Source organism: Monodon monoceros, unplaced genomic scaffold (assembly GCF_005190385.1).
Source record: "Monodon monoceros isolate NGI ecotype Baffin Bay Population unplaced genomic scaffold, NGI_Narwhal_1 Super_Scaffold_11, whole genome shotgun sequence".
Lineage (NCBI taxonomy): Eukaryota > Metazoa > Chordata > Mammalia > Artiodactyla > Monodontidae > Monodon > Monodon monoceros.
In genome coordinates, this window is record NW_021703767.1 from 135,558,580 (window position 1) to 135,576,920 (window position 18,341).

The 18,341-nt window shown below is 36.6% G+C and overlaps 1 pseudogene; it reads left to right on the top strand.

Annotated features, from left to right (window-relative positions):
* The first annotated feature begins 1,341 nt into the window (after window positions 1-1,341).
* Window positions 1,342-2,083, top strand: LOC114890369 (annotated as a pseudogene).
* Window positions 2,084-18,341: the final 16,258 nt, after the last annotated feature.

Below are 18,341 nucleotides of genomic sequence, written 5' to 3' on the forward strand. Positions count from 1 at the left end.
CATACAAGAACAGATGGATAATGTAAGCAGAGAGACGGAAAGAATCAAAACTAAATGCTAGAAATAAAAAGTCTGTAACAGAAATGGGGAATGCCTTTGATGGCTCATCAGTAGAAACAGCTGAGGAAAGGATCAGTGATATAAGATATGAAGATATGTGAATAGAAATATCCCAGGCTGAAAGCAAAGAGAAAACAGACCAAAGAAAAGGAACAGGTATCTAAGAATTGTGGGACAATTATAAGAGTTGTAAGACACATGTAGTAGGAATACCAGAAGTTAAAGAAAGAAAAGAACGTAAGAAATATTTGAAGCAACAATGACTGAGAATTTTCCAAAATTAGTGACAGACACCAAACCTCAGATCAAGGGTCAGAGAACACCAAGGATAGAATGTAATAAAACTACACCTATGCATATTATATTCAAACTGCAGAAAACTAACAAAAAAGAGAAACTTTTGAAAAAAAAGACAGAAGAAAAAGCATAAGGATTACATCAGACTTCTCTTCAGAACCATGCAAGTGAGAGTGAGGGAAATATTTAAAGCATTGAAAGAAAAAAATAATCATCAACCTAGAGTTCTATATCCAGTGAAATTATCCTTCAAACATGAAGAAAAAAATAAAGACTTTCTCAGACAAAAATTGAGGGAATTTGTTGCCAGTAGACTTGCAGAAAATGTTAAAAGAAGTTCTTCAGAGAGATGGAAAATGATACAGATAAGAAAGTCTACATAAAGGAAGGAAGAGCATTAGAGCCGGAATAAATGAAAGTAAAATAAAGTATTATATTTTCCTTATTCTTAGCTGCTCTAAAAGAGAGCTGTTCAAAGTAATAGTAGCAACAATGTATTGGATAATTATCACTTATGAATAAATGAAATGAAGGAAAGAAGAGTTAGAAGGGATGAGAGAGAGAAATTGGACACACTCTGTTAGCAGGTCCCTGCAGTACTTGTGAAGTGACATAGTGTATTCAAAAGTAGGCTTAGGTTAATTGTAAATGAGTATTGCAGAATCTAGAGCAACCACTAAAATAATTTACAAACAAGTATAATTGATATGCTAAGAGAGGAGAGAAATGGAATCATATACTGATTTACAATCAGAAAAAGTAGAAAACAATATGAAGATAACAAAGTAACAAAGGATAAGTGTGACAAGTAAAACAGGGTTAAAAATATGGTAGACATCTATCCAACTGTATGACCAATCACTTTAAATGTGAATGGTCTAAATGGTAAAAGACAGAAACTGTCAGAGTAGATCAAAAAGTACATGACTGCTCAGTAAGAAACTCACTTTAATTATTAAAAAAAAATAGATTAAAAGTAAAGGGATGAAGGGGGGCTCCAGCGGCGGCTGGGGCGAGTTCCCTGCAGTGCTTATCCAGCAGCCAGCACCCAGGCCTCATGGGCAGCCTCTCATGGGATGCACCAGGCTGTGGAGGCTGGTGTGCAGCCTGCCAGTCCTTGGCCATACCTGCTTGTGTGTCCCAGCTCAGAAGGGCCCGCCTGGGCCTGGAGCGATTCTGGTCAAAGTGAAGCCTGATGGCCTGCAGCAGTGGCTCCTTGGGATTGTGATCCAGGGCTTTGAGAGCAGGGTCCTCGGGCTGGTGGGGACGAAGACACTGCAGGCACCAGACAGTATCTTGGCTGAGGCCTACCACTACCAGGAGGAAGCCCTTTTACCCAGCCCTCATCAGCTACATGAGCTCTGGCCCCTGGTCCCTATGGTCTGGCAAGACCCCCATGTAGTCTATACCACAAGGGCCATGATAGGAAACAGCAACTCTGCTGAGGCTGCCCCTGGCACCATCAGGGAAGACTCCAGGGAGACTTGAGCCTCCACATCAGAAGACAGCAAGAGGGGTTAACACACGAGGACTGGTGGGAAAATGAGGCTCCCAGAAATGATCTGGACTGATTCATGAGTGTGAGGGAACATCATCCAGGCCAGTGCCTTGTGTAGGGGCCCAGAGGGAGATCCATCTGTGGTTCAGGAGCAGGGAGCTGGTGGACTGGGCAAAGGAAGGCAACCACAGCAACATCTACTCAGCCCAAACCCTCAGGCTGCTGTGACTCCCTAGCATCCACCCAGGACCAACTACCTCTGTTGGAAAGAACTTGAGCTCACACTCATGCTCTGCCCATCTGTCTCAGACCACTTCCCTCTCCACCTTCAACTTCACCCCAGAACAGAGTGGTTAGAGCTACCAACTTTATTTGCCTTTCCATCTCCTAAACTAGAAAGAATTTGGACCAAATCCTTTCTCTACCAAAGTGCCAGACAACTTTTTGAGTGTTTCCAAATGTGGGCTTTGCCACTTCTCATTCCCCAAAAAGGGGAATGTTAAAATTCACTGTGCTGTGAAAAAATTTTAAAGTAAAGAGATGAAAGATATACAATCCTAATATGAATCAAAGGAAGCAGAAGTGGCTATATTAATGGCAGATGAACAGATTTCAGAAGCAAGGATAACTTTCAGGGATAAAGAGAGTCATTACATAATGATAAAGGAGTCAATTTGCCAAGAAAACATAATAGTACTTAATGTGTATGTGCCTAACAACAGAGCATCAAAATATATGAGGAAAAACTGACAGAATGTCAAGGAGATATAGACAAATTCACTATTATAGTTGGAGATTTCAACATTCCTCTATCAGTAACTGACAGATCCAGGAGGCAAAGGAAAACTCAATATTGTTAAGATATCAGTTCTTCCCAATATGATCTAAAGATTCAATGGAATCTCAAACAAAATCCCAGCAAGTTATTTTGTACATGTTGACAAACTGATTCTGCAGTTTATAGTATATCAAAAAGAAAAAGACACAGAATTGCCAAAATAATATTGAAGAAGAAGTCTATAGACTGACAATATGTGACTTCAAGACTTACTATAAAGCTACAGTAATTAAAACAGTGTGACACTGGTAAAATAATAGACAAATGGATCAGTGGAACAGAATAGAAAGCACAGAAATAGGCCCACACAAATATAGCTAACTGATCTTTGACAGGGACTAAAATCAGTTCAATGGAAAAAAGGATGATCTTTTTAACAAATGGTACTGGAAAAATGAGACATCTACAGGGAAAAAATATGACACAGACCTTACACCTTTCTAAAAATGAACTCAAAATGAATCATAGATCTAAATGTAAAATGAAAAACTATAAAACTTCTAGAAGATAACATAGGAGAAAATCTACCTTGAGTTTAAAGACGACTTTTTAGAAACAATACCAAAATCACAATCCATGAAAGAAATAAAGTTGATGTCGGACTTCTTTTAAAGGAGAAAAAATTCTGGGGACTTCCCTCATGGCACAGTGGTTAAGACTCTGCCTGCCAGTGCAGGGGACATGGGTTCGAGCTCTGGTCCAGGAAGATCCCACATGCCATGGAGCAACTAAGCCTGTACACCACAACTACTGAGCCCGCGTGCCACAACTACTGGATCCCAAGTGCCTAGAGCCCATGCTCCACAACAAAGAGAAGCCACCACAAAGAGAAGTCCGTGCACCACAATGAAGAGTAGCCCCCACTCTCCACAACTAGAGAAAGCCTGCGAGCAACAACCCAATGCAGCCAAAAATAAATAAATAAAAATAAATTTTAAAAAATATTCTGCTCTTTGAAAGATACTTTTAAAATAATAAAAATACAAACCACAAAACAGAAAAAAAATATTTTTAAAACCCACATCTGATTAAAAAAAATTGTATATAAAATGTACAAAGAACTCTTAAAACTCAACAACAAGAGAGCAAACAACCCAGTTAAAACATGGGCAAAAGATCTGAATTGACAACTTTACCAAAATATATACATATATATACACATACATATATATATATATGTATATACAGATGTCAAATAAGCCTATAAAAAGATGTTCAACATCATATGTCATCAGGGAATTGCAAATTAAAAGAACAATAAGATACCATTACACAACTATTAGAATGGTTCATATCCAAAAACTGACAACACTAAATGGTAGCAAGAATGTGGAGCAACAGAAACTCTCACAGGAATACAAAATGACACAGGACTTTCTTGCAAAGCTAAACACAGGCTTACCATACAATCCAGCAATTCCATTCATTTTTGTAAATGCGTTGAAACTATGTTCACACAAAAATTTGCACAGAAATATTTATAACAGCTTTATTCATAATTGCAAAACGTGGAAGCACCAAGTTCTTTAATAGATACAATGGAATAGTATTTAGCATAGAAGAAATGAGCTCTCAAGCCACGAAAAAATATGGAAGAAACTTAAATGTATATTGCCAAGTGAAAGAAGGCAGTCTTGCCAAAAACCTATAGACTGTGTGAGTCTAATCATATGACATTCTAGAAAAGGCAAAACTATGGGTACAATGAATAGGTCATTGTTCAACAGGGTGGGGAGAAATGAATAAGTAGAGCACAGAAGAATTTTAGAGTAGTAAAAACACTCTATGTGATATTATAAAGGTGGTCAGTGGTTGCCAGGAGTTCAGGGGGATAGAGATATGTATAAGTGGAATACAGAAGATTTTTAGGGTGGTGAATCTATTCTGTATGGCATTGTAATGACAGATGCATGAGATTATGCATTTGTCAAAAGTTGTGACATTTACTCTTATTTCTTTGATCAGGCTTACCAAAGACTGTATTTATTGGACTTTCCCAAAAATCAACTTTTGTTTTAATGATCTGGTTTATACTTTTGTTTTTTATATAGTTAATTCTTTTCCTCTCTTAATTTGTTACCTTTACTTTTTTGTATATTTTACTGTCTTTTTTCTACCTTCTTAAAATGAATGCATAAACCATTTCTTTATGGTTTCCTAACAAATATACTTACTATTAGAAATTTTCACCCATGTACCACTTTATATGATGTGAATACACAAACACACACACACTGCTGTCATTATTTATTTCTAAATATTTGTAATTTATATTTGGATTTCCTCTATGACCAGAGGATTTCCTCTATATTTAGAATAGCATAGTTGTATTGTTTCCAGAAAATCCGGCTTGCATGATTTCTGATTTGGGAAATTTGTTGAAGTATTCTTCAAAGCCTAATAGAGGGTCAATTTGGGGGCATATTTCATTAAATTTTGAGTGGAATAGAAAGCATATATAAAGTCCTACACATCTATTTCAATTACTTCTTGAATTTATATTAGTTTTAGTTTAATATATATTAAAGTTATGCTGTTGGGTGCCTTGAGGTTTGTAACTCATATTTTCCTGATGAATTTTGCTTTTTAATAGTTGTCAGATAGATCTTTTTTAAATAGTTGTCAGATGGATCTTTTTCTTGTCCCCATTTAAAACTGTAATAGAAATATCAAAAATAAATATGGCTCTTGAGATATAATTACAAAACAACTCTTTTCTCTATATATTCCTTTAAATATATGTTAAGGTATCCCCTGCTCCTGGATGAAAACTCAGGCACACCATATATTTTTAAAATATTCTTCAGTAGTAAAATCTTTGATCCTGCAGGTTTCAAACACAGTCTGATTTTAATCATTTAAATGTCCATTTCTGTGGGTAGGAGACAACTTTCAATCTCCTTATAGTTGTTACTTCTCATCTAGTTCAGGCTTTGAGTTGGTAGGAAGCCTGCCATCAGAAAGTGGGGCTTTCTTTACTTCTTCTCCTTCTAGCCCTTCTACTCATGCTCCTCTGTCATATTATTGATGGTCTCTGACTTGAAGTAAAGGGAAAGGACAGATGCAAGGGAGCAGGAAATTTCTGACTTACTAATACTATTGTAGTGATCTACCAACAGAACTCTGTTGACTCAGAAGATCTTTAAATCTGATTCTTTCCTTCCTGGAGCGTGGTTGTGAGTGCATCTTGGGAGACTCTCTCAGGTACATTTTCTTTGATGTGGGCAAATTTGTCTCTATTTTATGGTTAATTCCCCTTTCTTGGATCTACAGGCATTCAGTAATATCTGTTGTTTCTCTATATATGGTCTGCCATTCCTCCAGAGTCTTTTTGGATGGACCTAAAATGACTTCATGCCAGCTCTCTTTTCCATGGCCCACAGTTGAACCCTCAGAATACACTTCGTTATCCTTTTCTCTGATAAGTTCCAAAAGTATAGGCCATACTACAAAGCCTGTTCCTTTCCATCCTTAAAGCACCTAAAAAATTCATCTCTTGCCATTTAGATTTCCCAGGATGGATTCAGGTACACTGGGTCCCCTAAATTCTTGGGGTTCACATAGTAAGTTCTTTGAGTGGTCTTGTTGAAGGCTTTATCATTTGTGGGGTGGGGTTCTCCAAAAATTCTCTACATATCTCATCTGTAAATCCAACCCTTTTATACCTTTCTTTTGGGCAAAGGATGGAAGGGTCATATAATTGGACTTTGGTCACCTCCTTTGAAAATCTCATCCTGACCCAGCACCTCACCCTGGAATGTAATATGCATGGTCTCAGTGATTTACCTAAAACCATTTTAGCATCTTGTTACACGATCTTTCTTTATCACTTACTTTTATGTGTGTGTATCTCAGGGTTTTTAGATGAATCTAACACTAGTTGGAAATTAGTTAAGCAGAATATAAATTTATTTAAGGGTATTAAATAGCTCACAAAGAATGTTCACAGAGAACAACCAGATACTCAGGCTCAAGGATTACTTTACAGGAAAAACTAAGCCACAATGCAATGGCTATACTACTGAAGAATAGAAGTGCTGCTTCTTTTTGGCACAGACACCCAAATCTCACAAATCCCACTAGAAGCTGGATGCCAGACTGCAATTAATCTTTGTGAAATGCCAAAGCCAATCTTTGTGAAAAGCCAATGCCCAAAGATTGAGGGTTATTTTCTCACTTCCCAGTTAGTCACATATATTTGCCATAATCTCAAGGGATGCTGGGAATATCTATCCTGTGGATGAGAGACTTATAATGGGGAGAGTCTCCAAAGAGGAAAGCTGTCCAAAAAAGATGAATGTTCCACAAAAAGACAAGTGCCTACTTTTGTGAATAGCTGGATTCTTTTTAACCAGAGAGCATGTACCTTAATAGAGAAATTTATCACATTCACATTTATTGTGATGTTGGGATTATTCCTGTAACCATACTTAATATTTTCTATTTATAACACTTTCTTTTTTTCCTTTTCTTATGTTGAATGGTTTTATTTTTTTGCTTCTTTTGTGTGTGTGTGTGTGTGTGTGTGTGTGTTTATCAAATTAATACATACATTAGTAACAAATCAAATAGTACAGAGGGGTTTTTGAGAAAAAACCATCTCCTGACTTTATACTCCCCATTCTCCAGATGACATTTCTTATAATTCCAGTTTTAGTTTTTTCTAATAGTAATATCATATCTCTGATAGTTATTTTTATCTCTGTTCCTTGATCCATCAAATATACATAAATATAACATTTAGAAATTTCTAATTTAAATATTCCCTTAATTATTTTACATAATACTACTTAGATTTTTTGGAAGAATAGTATGATATAAGTAATGTAGATTTCTTAGGCAGGTATTAAATAGCTCAATAGATATTAATTATCATTTTCATCATCATTGGTACTTTTAGACAACTCACTATTGACTGTTTTCCAGATCCACGTCTTCTTCTCTCTTGGTTTACTTGCTGATTTTAATGGAAGATTTCTGGAATAGCCACGAGTCTTTTTCTCATGTCATTCTTCAGTACTGGAAATTTCCCCTCTATTATTCCTTTAATAATTTTTTTCTTACATCTCCTTAGCTCTCTTATCCTGAGATTTCTATTATTTGTATGTTGAATCTCTAGAATAGGTCTTTATGTGTCTTATATTTCCTCTCATCTTTTTCATTTTGTCTTTTTCTCACACCTTTTTTAAACATTTGTACCTATCACATCCTTCTAGTCTCCCAGGCCCTGCCACATTACATGTTGAGATCATCTGGGATTTGAGATCCAGATGGTTAGGTTATTATTTTCTTAGATTGTGCATAAATAATTTTTAGAATTAACTAAATGTTTTATGTATTTCTTTGGACTGAAATTTTGCTTGCTTATTTCCTAGTTTCTTTGCCCTTTTTATCTCATGATTTTATTGTGTATATGTATGTCTGTACATATGTGTATTTATATCTAAGGTCTTTTTCTAAGGATTTTTTTAGAGTTTATGTGTGGCAAACTTTTTTAGACATTTTAATTCTAAACGTCTTTGGTAGGCCTTTCAAGTTTCATGCCACTTTCATGAAATATAGAATTTTAGGTTCAAAATCATTTCCTTCAGAATAGTCAACATTTTGCTCCAGTATTTTCTAATATACATGGTTTTTGATGAGAAGCATGATGTCAATTTGATTTTCATTGCTTTGTAGAAAACCTATTTTTATCTTTCTGGAAACTAAATTTTCTCATTATCCTCAGTGTTTTTTAAAATTTCTCCCATGAAGTGAAATTATTGCATACATTCTGCTTCATACTAAGTTTACCTCAAAAACTAAAAACTCTTTTATTTTATTAGCTTTGAAATTATTTTATATCCTCTTGTTCTTAATAATTTCCTCTCCTCCATTATTTTCTCCTCTATTACAATTTCAAAATTTAGATGGACTTTCTCTTGAAATTTTTGGATTTCTATTCTATGACTAATATGACTTTTCAGAAGTATTATATTATCTCTTATTATTTTGAAAAAAAAATTAGGAGAATTACCCTGTTTAACTACCCTGATTCATAACTATCTCTCTGACAGTGATATAAGGGTGGGATAAGATATACTCCCAGCTAGAGAGTTCCTGTAATTCTGATTGTGGAAGATTTTAAGGTCCTCCTGAAAGTTGTCATATACCTGGATACTTATCAGCTTCTCCCAATCACTTGCTATTTTAACTTGCCCCACGGAACCAGGTCAGAAGGGAAAAGGTAAGCTACCCAGGCATGCAGGACATATTTCCCCAATTTATCACATTCACCATTGTCCTTGTGCACCCTCCTCCTACTGAATCTTTGACTCTTAGCTTTGAATGTCTATAGAAAAACTGTCCAGGCTTCTGTATATGTCTTGATCTTCAATTATCGCCATGTATCCAATTCTATTTCCTTTATATTTGTTTAAGAATTTCTTGAAATTTCTGCTTCACTGACAGTTTTTTTACACATAGTAATTATTTAATTCTTTTAAAAAATCAAATGTTGAGCAGGGGGAAGTTAGATATGTGCTCTCAGTTTGCTGTCTTAACCCAGTATCCCCATAACACATTCAAGGATACAGTTTTTTGAGAATGATACTCTAGGTACCAAGTTCAAGCCCAATACAGTTCATTATTTTTAAAGTCCTGGAGTCTGACCAGAATCCTATAAGCGTGTTGGCCAAGAACAGAAAAGGCCAGCATTTGAAATGGACTTTGGCTGAGTCTGGGATGTTATACTTGCTGTTATTTTTTTATGGTTTTTTTTTTTGTCCAGAATAATTAAATAATTGCTTTCATAATGTGGATATTTAGTCCCTTTTAAAAATGCATCATTTGAGTATTGAAAAGCCACAATATTTAAAGGAAAAATTGTTTAATTGCTCATGAGTAATTTCATCTGCAAGTTGCATCCACACACAAAACAACTAAGCTTCAAAGGGGATCATAAAAGAATCAGAATAATTTTGAAAACTCTGATATGTTAACATTTCTTTACCTAATAATAATACTTTTAAAAAATGAAGTAAGCATTTAATAATAAAAATAAAGAATAGTATTCTAAGCCTAATTGGTTTTGTCTGTCAATGTTTTGATCATAAATTATTTAATTTTATAAAATGTTTTCCAGGTACAATAAAGAAACACCAAACTATTATGTGGTACTGTCTGAGAGGATAACTCGTGCACTGAGGTAAAAGAATAAATATCCAAAAGTTAACATGCTAGCTGAAGTCTGGAACAAGTTGAGTTTTATTTACTCAGTAAATATGATAAAATCTCACTTTTCTTCCCTTTCCCATCATTATTAGCTCAGAAAGAAGAAAAGATAAAATTAATAAATTCTAACTCTTTTTTGTCTCCAGGAGTGGGATTGAAACTACAGATTTATGACTAGAACTAAGAGGTAGTATTGTATGTAAAAGACTATTAATGATGGAATCAAGTTTAAATCTTGAGTATCAGAGTAGACAATGATTCACACATTTCTAGAGAAGAGAATGGGAATGTAAGTGACCAAATAATAAATGGATAAAAATATTTGGAGTATGTTAGAGATCATTTATTTCAGGAACCCTTAACCAGTGGTCCGTGGATCCTTAATGGGAGCGCTTCTGAAGGTCAGTGACTCACTTGAATTTAAATCCAAAACTTTCTAGATGTACGTGCATTTCTAGCTGTCATCAGGCTCTCAAAATCTATGTCAGACCCCAAAGACCTATAACTTTGTTGACATCAATGATCAATGACCAAGAATCTATAAGTCTGTAGAAATCTGATCAACAACTGAGCTATGTTGGTCTCCAGGGAGCCCTGGGGTGGTTGACATCAAGACCATACATGTGTCTTGTGTTCTACCTTAAGCCATCATTTGATTCTAAAAATTTTCTTGTCAGATCTATAAACATAGAACAGTATAAATTATACTTTAGTAAGAAAATAAATCCCATAACAGTAGAGGATGTGATCTCTGCAGTAGCATTATTGTCTGTTTTCCATGTATTTTACCTTGAAGGTTTTTATATTAGCATTATTTTTATAATTTTTCTAATGCTAAAAAAAAATGCTCTTGAAAAGTGCACCATCTGTGCTTTGTCTGATTATCTGGTCCAAATGGAATGGATGTCAAATTCTGAGTCCCTTTTATTTTTATGAAAATAAAAAGAAGCTTCACTTCTAACTCAGCTTTATGAGTGAATCAGTGAGAAGCCATCTACTGCATAATCTTCCCCCTAGAAAGTGATAAATATTTACAGTATATAATAAGATTTCATGTCAAAAATTGATGGTATTTATTGTGTTTTAATAAAAGCAGATTTGAAAACATTAGTTTTATTAAACAAAAAAGGGATATTGTTTTAAAAATTGCCATTTTCATATTTGCTTTTTCTGTGGAGACCTTATATACAAAGGCAGATTTTTAGCTAACTATATTACTATGGAAATCAGCTCCAACTGAATAGAAATAGTACAAAATAATGAAAACACTAATACATCTTTACACATTGTATTATTCATCTATCAATTACTTTCCCTTTTGTGGGACCCACTCTTCCAGGTTTGGCTGTTTAATAGTCATATTTTTCCAATATTTATTCTCAATTTCTTTTTTCAACCTGGATCCTAAGAATTAACTAAAAAAGAATATTTAAAAGGTCATGTTGTCCTTTCCTGTGCAAATCTGGGAGATAAGGATGTTACTAACGCATTTTCTAATTTTTTAAGTAAATGTTAAGGGGAACATTTGGTTCTCTTATGAAAAGCTTTTCACAAACAGGTCATATATGTTACAGGTGGTAGAAACATAGATTTTCCTTCCCAACCTGCCTAGGTCCCCTAACTCCTGAGGAAGTAGGTTTGAAAGGATTATCTCTCACCTTGATTAGAGGACCACTTAAAAGTTTGAGTTGTAGGAGCTAATATCTCTCCTATGGTGAAAAGTCTCTTAGAGATTGATCTGGAGAAGGTAATGCTGTCTACAGCCAATGATGAGAATATCTGGTCACAAGTGACTAAATCAGAGATTATAACTCAAATGATTTTCAGTGTCTGGTACAAAATAATAAATGGCTAGTGACCACAGCTAACTGAAAAGTACGGGCTCACATAGACACTAAGATTTGCATTTTAAAACAATAGTGTACTGGCCAGGAAAAACACATCTGTGTGCTAAATTCAGCCAGTGGGGCACCAGATTTTGATCCTCAAACTACATAATATGTCAAAGTTTATGAGACTGATTTTGTCCTTCCCTCTTTCACACTCATCTGTTAGTCTGCTTGTTGTCGTTTGATGTATTTCCCCCTCCCCAGCAATGGTTTTTTTTCTGGTTGTTATGTTTATTCTTCACTGAGGTTTTTTGTTTTTGTTTTCTAAATAGATAATACATTCTTGTGGTTCAAAAAGAAAAGAAAATATAAAGTGATATACAGTGAGAGCCTTTCTTTCTTCTACCTTTGCCTTTATGTGTCCAGTCCCCATCCTGAGTCCCATACCCTGACAGATAACTTTTTTTTTTTAAACATCTTTATTGGAGTATAATTGCTTTACAATGGTGTGTTAGTTTCTGCTTTATAACAAAGTGAATCAGTTATACATATACATATGTTCCCATATGTCTTCCCTCTTGCGTCTCCCTCCCTCCCACTCTCCCTATCCCACCCCTCCAGGCTGTCACAAAGCACCGAGCTAATATCCCTGTGCCTTGCGGCTGCTTCCCCCTAGCTATCTACCTTACTACGTTTGTTAGTGTGTATATGTCCATGACTCTCTCTCTCGCTCTGTCAAAGCTCACCCTTCCCCCTCCCCATATCCTCAAGTCCGTTCTCCAGTAGGTCTGCGTCTTTATTCCTGTCCTGACAGATAACTTTTATTACTGGTTTTGGTGCTTCCACCAATGTTACTATATTTGTAAGCAAGCCAATAAATACATACACACAGATTCTTATGTTCCCTATTATAGTCAAAATATTGTATGATAAATACATATTTTTCTTTTTAAAGCCTATTGTTAGAAAACCACTTTTTACTTAAAAATAAACATATGAATATATAAAAATATATTAATACACACACACCTTTAGCATATATCTACCCTAGTCACCTTTATATATACCTATACAAAGTGTTTCCCCATTCTTTTATACAGCTGCATTATATCCCTGTGTAAAATTGTATATTATCATTTATTTAACTAGTTCAATACTGGTGGATAGTCAAGTGATTTCCAAACATTTTCTATTAGAGAAGCTGCTGCATGTATCATCTTGCATGAATAGCAATCTGCATGTATTATTTTGCACATGTACAAGTATGCAAAATAAATAAATAGTAGAAATATGATGGCTGGGTCAAAGGTGAAAGTATTTATAATTTTGACAAATTACTTAGAAATCATATCTGTTTGAGTCGATATCTGTTCTCACCATATCTAGTCCACTACCTTTGCAAATGAAAGGTGCTATCAAACTGTTCAATTTTTCCAATCTAGTGGTTAACAAAAGATGTTCTAGTGTAGTTTTAATGAGTATTTTTTCATATTATAAGTGAGATTGAGAGTCTTCTCTTGTGTTTTAAAGCCATTTATGTTTACCTTCCCATTAATTTCCAAAATAAAAACATAAATAAAATTTACCGCTATCCTGTTTTCTAATTAATTAATCCATGTTGTCATAGTAATACCACATAGCAAACAACCACAAGACCTTCATGGCAGTCCCTCACTCTTGAACTTCAATGGTGGCCAGGGCAGTTCCTCTCCAGGCTTTGGTGGCTGAAGCAGCTCTGTTCCATATTACAAGTCAGCCTGTGGTGCTCTGCTCTGTGTATCTCTCACTCTCTGCCCAAGCCAGCGGGCCAGTTGAGACCTGTTATTTCATGGCAATGGCAGAAGCACAGAGGGCTCGCTCTCTGCGCAAGCGCACTGCAAGCCTCTACTTGGATCCCATCTGCTGGCCTCCCACTTGCCAAAGAAAGCCACACTGATCAATGAGAACAAAACGCTTGTTGACTAAACTTTGGTTAATTTCTCTCCTTCCCCGCAAATATCTGAACTTTGACCCACTCTCTGCCTAAGCCAGCACACAACCCCCTTCTTTAAGGGCCGCAGGACAATAGGCTGACCTCAGAGTAAAATATTCTCTGATTTGCTGTCTGGTCATAGAGATTTCTTCTGCTCCTGCACCATCTGGGCACAGGGAAACTTAAGTCTTACATCCATCCTGGGTGATCTTATGAAAATTTACATAGTTTTAATTTATATTCAAATCCTCAAATTCTCTGGGTATTCTATTATGCCCCCTGGGATTCAACATAGTGGGAGATGAAGCATGGAGAAAGCAGAGTGAAAGACTCAAGGTCCCTTTGCTGGGATCCATCATTATCAATTTTCTTTTGCACTCTCCCCTTTTTCTTGACCATTCTCCCATTTCATGAAGTCTTTACCCTTGATGTTAGGAAAAACTGAAAACTGATCTCTTATTCTAATTCTTTCTATCTTGAGCCTAAAACAGGGCTTCAGAAAGTCCAAACTTTTCTTTTTCTCCAGGTTTAGTGCATTTTCCTCCCTTGAAGTAATCAGTACTAAATGAGAAGTCATCAATGACTGAACGTGGAGTAAGGAATTATAGAGGAAAGAACAAAATAGTATCCTACGTGGATATGAGCTGGGAAATGGTTTTGTTAACATGACAGAAGTGCCTTGAGTCACCTACAGTCTCATCAAGTCCCCCATTCTCCCAGGTCCCAAGAACCTGCAACATATCTGGATGAGTTTGGGGAGGAGTATCTCTGTCAGGTAGCTAGTCAAACATGAGCGGGTCCCGCCCCATCCTGCGTGGAGTCATCTTTCCCAGGACACTAGGAATCAGAGCATGCCCAGAGAGCCTCCCTCTTCTAGTCAAGGACCACCGCTAAGTTCCCAGCCTTATCAGGACCAAGCGAGATAAAACGGCCAGCACAGGTTGGCTCAGGCGCACCAAGACTTAAAAGGTGACTCAAAGTAACCCGGGGTTCATTATGCCATATTCGTAATACATTAGCATTGTAGTTTTTACCCTCCCCCTCGCCCCGCCCCGCGCTGTGGGTTTTTCTTGGGTGCTTATGGGTAAGCACCCGCGCGCTAAGGGAAAGGATATATAACCTAAAATGGTCTGCCAACTTGTCAGTCGAATGAGGTAGGATGCGGGGAGGGACCACCACTCTAAAAAACCCAACCCTACCTTCACTGCTGCTGCTTCTGATTTCCAGACAGCCCTGTCACATCCTTTCTCCAGAGTGTACTCTTACTTTGCTTAATAAAACTCCTGCTGCTTGGAACTGCTCTCTGTCTCTCATCTGAATTCTTTCCCTTGAGAGGACAAGGCCCGAGGAAATTGCCATTCCACCGGTAACATCTCCATTCCCTGAACAGAGCACAGCAACATCCCGGAACGTCTCAAGTCCAAATCCTATAGGTAATAGGGTGTGGAGTTAACCTATCCCCACCTTTGCCACATTTGGCCAAATAATACCCATTTATGCCTCTCCCCTTTATTTTATTACACTTTCTTTAAATACTCAAGATACAGTTTACTGGCCGCTCAGTGTTCTGTTAATAACACCTTATTTTTCAACCCATTATTACATAATTCTCTTCCTTTTATAATAGAAAACGTTTCCACCTCTCCAAGTCTCTGTTTCTTCCTCTATAAAATGGAAATTATTATATTAAAATATAAGTATTATATACTTATGACCCTATAATGAGAATATATCCTGAGATTGAAGATCTGATCCCATTGTGTAAATTAGAAATGACCATATAGATATCAATTATAATTAAATGTTTACAATATATAGTAATTCCTATGATTATGAAATATTAGCAAACAGATCGGAAGAAGCCACTAAAAATACAAAGAAAAACACTGGGAATGGTAGTTTCCCAAGGCCCCTCATGGTCTTTCCCTGGGGCTGTACATACCTTCAGGAACTGTATATTCCTGGGGTCTTGTCTCAGACAGGTGCTCCTCTAGCCTCAGTGTGCAAGTCATTTGTCATTAGAGTAATGTGACCAGGCTCAACCAGCTGAGTTAGTTAGGGCTACAATGGCTGTCCATCAAGGCAAAACTGTCTAATGACCTGTAGCTCTGTGAGCAGCAGAGAGGTTATCACCTGTAACATGTTCTATCTGGTGTTTTAACCGGCCTGAGCCCTAAAGTCTAACCCACATTGGGGAATTCCTACCCTCCTCAGAAGGGCTCTACTTTTGGATCTGGCTCTTATTTTTGTATCTAATCTTCAGAAAGAATGATGGATTGGGGAAGGGATTGTGTGGCTTCTGTAAGTTTATATTCAACAAGAGCCAAGGAAAGGGGAAGGGAGTCCTAGAGTCCAGCACAAGGTTTCCTTCTGGTCCTGGGTGAGCAGGCATCCTGATACCTCCACGGCTGCTTTACACCCATCATTGTGGGGATCACTGTGGTTCGTTTGGCCCAACGAGTGACAGAGCCATCTGTTGTCAGGGAACCCAATTAAGAGCTGTCCAGTCAGAGAACAAAACAAAAGCCATCTCTGAATCACAGGACAGAAGAAGAACTGCAGTCATCTGCTAATATTTTTTCCTTTGAATAAGGTTTTCTCTGCAAGCAGGTGGAAGGATGTACCTTACAGGGTCTCTGTGATTGGCTCCCAGCCAGTCTTATGCATTTTTCACAGCTGGCATCAAGATAAACTAATTTTTTTTACTTAATTGACCCCTATTACTTTCATTTTCATAGCTCACCACCAGTTGATGGGATACAATTTAATATAATGCAATTCATGTTATAGCATTCTTCATAGAAAAGCATCAAGAAAAATGAGTCAAAACCTAAGTGCCCACCAGTGGGGGTGGGGAAGATGGAAACAGGACTATAGAACACAACATAAACCTAAGAGAAAAGAGAGCTCTACAAAATATAAAAAGAATTGCTGCTACCTACACTGAGAGAGAAGAGAGAATAAAAAGGAAGCTGGACAACAAGTGGTCATAATTCCTTCACTGAGATGCTTCTAAGAATTCAAGAAACCTTCCCAAAGGAGATAACATATAGCTGTGCTTTGAAGAGGTGTGAGGGAAGCGGACACCAAGCTTGTGAGGAAAAGGAAGGCTGTTCCAAACAGACGGGAAGCAAGAGCATCAGGGAGGACTGTGGAAAAGCAGACGTGCCCCCCGACGGAGACACCTGCCTTCCCCTCGTTGTCCTTCCCTCCCCCACCGCACCACCTGACATATTTATTCATTCCTTTATTATTATATCACTTTGGACTTGCATATTTTTATTTTCTTCCGTGGATTATAATCCACTTCTAGCATTATGTATATGATATTCAAATTGTTCCTGATTTTGGACATCAGGCTTTTCTGTCCTTTTGATATGTCTCCAATATTCTTTGAGTACATTCTTACTTCCCTGAACAACTCATTTTGTATTTTTTTTAAGCTTTAGGTCTGGCGTTAATCTTTCCTCCAAAGAGCCCTGGTACCTTTCAGAGGAGAATGGTATTTAGGAGCCAGTATCTGAGTACTAGCTGTGCTCATTGCTATTCATATTTCATTGCTTGCAGCCTCTTTCAGTGTTCAGAGCTAGGGGAAAACAGCAAATTCACACACACACATTTCCGTATCTATGTATTAAAAACGATGGATTTACCTGATAATTCCAATTCCAGTGCACACATCTCTTTATTCTAGCTGCCTCCCTTCCATATTTACAGCTCCAACAGAGGAAAATCTGACACCCATTTTCATTAATATATTTTCTTATTTGCTCAATCACAGGACACACAGAGAGTTGTTTCAGAATTGTTTGTCCATACCATTGTGAAATTCATTCCTACTAAGTACAGTTTAATATTTGGGTTTTTTATTGTCAAATTTGTGTACAGCAAAATATATAACTTTTCAGTGTACAGTTCAATGAATTTTGATAAATGCTGCATCCATGTAATTCACACTGCTATGAAGGCATAGAAAGAAGGTTTTATCATTGTAGAAAGTTCCCTCTTCCTTGTAAATACCCTGCTCCAGTAAGTGAGTGTTCCGTCTTCTAGAAATTCATACATATGAAATCTTACAGTGTACATTGTTTTCTTTCTGGCCTCATTTTCTTAGTATATTGTCTGAAAGATTCATGTTGTTGTATGAGTGAAGAGCTTTTCATTTTTGTCGCTTAATATTATTCCAGTATATGAATATATCAAAATTCTTTATTCTTTCATTGTAGACATTTGGGTTCTTTCTATTTAGGACTAGTATGAATAAATCTACTATGAACATTTCCCATAAAGTCTTGCGTGGAAATATATTCTCATTTTTCTTGGGTAAATTCCTAGGAGTGAAATTGTTAGATCACAGGAGGATATATGCTCAACTTGAAGAAGAAAAAAACTTAACAGTTTTCCAAACTGGTTGCACTGTGTTACACTCCATCATCAGTGTATGAGAATTCTGCTTGCTGTCCATATCCTGACAACATTTAGCATCATTGGTCTTTTTTAATTTAACCATCCTACTAAGTGTGGAGTGATAACGCTTTGTGATTTAATTGCATTTCCCTGCTGACTAATGATGTTGAACCTTTTATTCATTTACTCATTGGCCATATGTATTTCTTCCTTTGTGAAGTCTCTGTT